Consider the following 4,580-nt stretch of genomic DNA (forward strand, 5'->3'; position numbering starts at 1 on the left):
ATGGAGACTCAAAGCACTTTTGTACGCCGCTCGTGACACGAACGTCTGCTGAATGCCGCAAATGTAAATGTAAAATGTAAATGTATTACATTTAATTTAATGAAAGAGTTGGCTTATATAAATAAAAACCTGATGAATATTTGTTATTTTATAACTTGTCAAGTATCCTCTTAATGATTTCCACAGAACTGGATCTTCTTTAGCCTTTAATCCAAACAAGCAAACCCAAAATGCCACATCAAGATCTCCGCAAATATGTCTACTTATTCATCTGAGGATGCCAGTGTGGCTTTTCCAAAAACCAAAGTTCCAAAAAAACCTTACAGGACATCAAGCAGCAGAATGTCTCGGCCTGGTGGAATGTCTTGAAATATTTTAAGAAGTACTGCAGAAGTTCCTAGAAGATGAAGTGTCTTCACAAATGAGTCGGATTGCCGAGTCGACTCTTTTATTCGGCGAATCGATTAAGAGCCTTCTAGCATAGATGGACTGTTTTGAAATGTTATAGTTATTTTTATAATGATATGAAAAGATAGAATCATAGTTAATTAGGTTTTTAGCATAATTTAAATGAAGGCAAGATGAAACCGAAAAAACAAAAATTGTAAGTTTTATTGCATCAGGACCACATCACAGTCTCCCACTTCAGAGGAATGAAGCTCCGAGCTGATTCGGATGTCAGAGTTAAGTATAGCGCTTGCTTGCAAAGGAATTCACGGGAACACTGAAGAGTTTAAGATTTGTTTACAAGGATTTATGTTCCTCGATTAATCGTGGAGAGACACAAATCCTGACAATAGACTCGTGATTACAAACAGTGATTTTTAACAACTCAAGAATCAAGTGGTTATTGTGTAATGTGCAGGAAACGGTCCTGTTACGCCATGCGATGAAATTCTTACTCTGTGCATCCTCTAGCAGCCTACGACATCAATAATTTATGTATATATTTAGTTATGGACTTTTATTTATTGTGTATGAAGTGTGCAGATGAAGTCTATAGTCATTGCTGGTATTTGCATTGTGTGTAGGAAGGATACGGATAGTAGACAAAGATAAAGGTAGTAGCTTGGTGGTTTAGATGTGGACTTCTGATCAGAAGTTCATGAGTTCAAATCCCTGCACCACCAAACTGTACTGCTGCGCCCTTGAGCAACATCCTGAACCCTCAACTGCTCAGTTGTATAAATGAGATAATTGTAAGTCATTCTACATAAAGGGATCTGCTAAATGCCACAGATGTAAATGGGTAGATGGGCGGTGATGGGTGGCATTTAGAAGCCTAAAGGACTGGGTTCACTCTGTTCCGCTCACCTACCTGTTAAGTCAAGTCAAGTCAAGTCAAGTTTATTTGTATAGCGCTTTTCACAACAGACATTGTCTCAAAGCAGCTTTACACAAATCAACAGTGAAGGTGAATGGTGTGAATTTGTCCCTGATGAGCAAGCCGACTGTGGCAAGGAAAAACTCCCTTAGATGTTATGAGGAAGAAACCTTGAGAGGAACCAGACTCAAAAGGGGAACCCATCCTCATTTGGGTGACATCAAGAGTTTGATCATAAATCTTTCAACAATACAGAACACTGGACAGTGAGAACTAACATGATTACTGGAGTATAAGATTATAAGTGATGTTCTTTCTGCAGTCTTATACAGTCTATATGGTTAGTAGCTCCGAGTTTTATGAGCTCAGCATTTGTGATCACCACAGATCCAGCATCAGCTTCTCCATGCCAGAGCCTTTAAACACTCCAGGAGGTCCAATGTCAAAACTCCACACATGTAGCGGGATCCAAATGGCACTGGTGCGTCTCTAGATGGTTCAGGATGTTTGTGAGTTCGGCATCTACTTCTTCAAAGGTCCGTAATCATCACGAGGTGGGAGGTGACTGGAGCTGGCCAAACCTCAGGGTGTCTCGGGATGGGGAGAGAAAGAGAAGCAGTGGAGAGGAATTAGCGTAGCTGCTGTTCATGATATTAACAGCACAAGTTGATAATGTGCATGTGATCAGATGTTCTGGAGCACAAGGTTATGATGTGATGTGTGTTATGTGTAGGCTTTGCTAAAAGATATGTTTTTAATCTACACTTAAACTGGGTGAGTGTGTCTGAGCCCCGAACACCGTCAGGAAGACTATTCCAGAGTTTAGGAGCTAAATGTGAAAATGCTCTACCACCTTTAGTGGACTTTGCTATTCTAGGAACTACTAGAAGCCCAGAGTTTTGAGATCTCAGGAGCGTGGCGGATTGTAGCGTGTTAAAAGACTGGAGAGATACATGGGAGCCAAACCATTTAGTGCTTTATAAGTGAGAAGTAATAGTTTGTAGTCTATTCGAATCTTAACAGGAAGCCAATGTAGGGACGATAAGATCGGGGTTATGTGATCATATTTTCTTGACCTTGTAAGAACTCTGGCTGCTGCATTCTGGACTAACTGAAGCTTGTTTATTAATGATGCAGGACATCCACCTAGTAACGCATTACAGTAGTCTATTCTGGAGGTCATGAGCATGGACGAGCTTCTCTGCATCGGATATGGGCAACATATTTCTTAGCTTAGAAATATTTCTAAGGTGAAAGAAGGCTGTTTTTGTAACTTGATTGAAATGATTTTTAAAAGACAAGTCGCTGTCTAAAATAACACCCAGGTCTTTTACCGTTGAACTAGCGGTTACAGAACATCCGTCTAAATGCAGGTTGAGATGCTGGAGCGTCTGTATACTAGTTTTTGGGCCGATGAGCAAAATCTCAGTCTTATCAGAATTTAAAAGTAGAAAGTTATGGGTCATCCAATCTCTTAGTTCCTTAACACACTCAGTTATCCGGGTTAATTGAGCTGTATCGCCTGTTACTCAATGTTTACTCAATGTTTAGTATGAATGCTGCATGTTTGCTCAATTTAAGGACTCTGAGTTGAAGAACTAAATATGAGTCTACACTGAAATCTTCTGGATGAATATGGTATTGCACCTGCTTAAATCCAAGTCTCTCAAACACATCGTGGTTACTCATGAACGCATGTCCATCACAACATCTGGAAGCAATGACTGATGAAAAAGAAGTTCTAAATATTGAACTGAATTAAACTGAACTGAAGCTATATGGAAGTAGTAATCTAATCTCCCAGTATATCCTCATGCAGCATGTATTTTTTTAGTACCATTAAATCTCTGGCCACAAAATCCTCTCTCTTGTTGTAATTAATACACCAGCATAATGTCAAATGTTTTTAACCCTGCAGCCATAAATGTCAGTTTGGCATTCTGACCATCAGAGGCTCGAACCTGTTCCAGCATGACAATACCACAAAACTCAGACAGCACTCCAAACATCCTCACCAAAACATCAGCATCTGAACTTACAAACACTCCTGTGGCTGAATAAACAAATCCAAACAGCCACCCTCTAAAATCTAGTGGAAAGCAAAAGTGGAAGTAAATATATGATCAACACTATAGTCTCCTGATGAGGTCATATCCTCACATGGGTTTTGAATCAACTGCTATCCAGCTCATCCACTCCTTCCTTCCTTTATTCTCTTACGTTTCCGCTCAGATTTCAGCAGGTACGGAAAAATGTTTTATCGTGGACGGCAGCTGAAATGTGTATCTAGCAAAAGTGATCTGTTGTTCATCTGAATCTTGGTCTGACCTTGGAAAATCAGCGATCCTTTACAATGCCAATCTGACACACACACACACACACACACACACACACACACACATGGATTTCTCCTTCACAACCTCAGACAGTCTGGATCAGTCTGTCATTTCAAAACCCAACTACTGCAACGTGGTCCTGACAGGTCTACCTCGAGGTCTACCTCGAAAAATGCCAACTTCTACAAGTGTAGAAAAGAACTCTAGTGTAGTCCCAAAAGATATAAATCTAGTCTGTAGTTGAAGGAAGCCCTTTACAAAGTGCAATAACAACAACAACAACAACAAACAACACTAGACTCCATGACTTAAGTTTATGTGAGTTATGCGTTTTCGCAACAACAGAGTCAGAGCACAAACTTCTTTACTTTAACTTGAGTGAAAAAGTGCTTCAACTTAAGTTAAGAGTCTTTTAAAACATGAGTATTTGTACTTTTACTAGAGTGAAGGATGCGTTTACTTTTGCCATTTTTGACGCTTGTGTCCTAATGATTTGTGCTACTTCGTCATAGCTAGTGCATGTTTATAGGTCGTTATTAAACATTTATTACTGTGACCTTATCAGAAAATTACTTCAACCATATAAGTTTTATTAGCATATTTTACTAGTCTGTCTTATGCTCATAAAATGCCCCTAGGATTAATATATATAATAGAAATTCGTTTATTTTACAGGTATAAAAGTGGATGGTGGCGTCGTGGGGAAATTCCACAATATTAAATATAACTGTAAATTGATAAAAAGTCCATTCACTCACACACACACACACACACACACACACACACACACACACACACACACACACACACTCTGTTGATCATCCCAAAAATAAACCCACCAGCAGATGGCAGGCTGTACTCACAAAATCCAAGAAGTTATTTATTTATTTATTTAATTTTTAATTAGGCCCTAACTCAGA

This window comes from Silurus meridionalis, chromosome 11 (genome assembly GCF_014805685.1).
Source record: "Silurus meridionalis isolate SWU-2019-XX chromosome 11, ASM1480568v1, whole genome shotgun sequence".
In the NCBI taxonomy this organism is placed as follows: Eukaryota; Metazoa; Chordata; class Actinopteri; order Siluriformes; family Siluridae; genus Silurus; species Silurus meridionalis.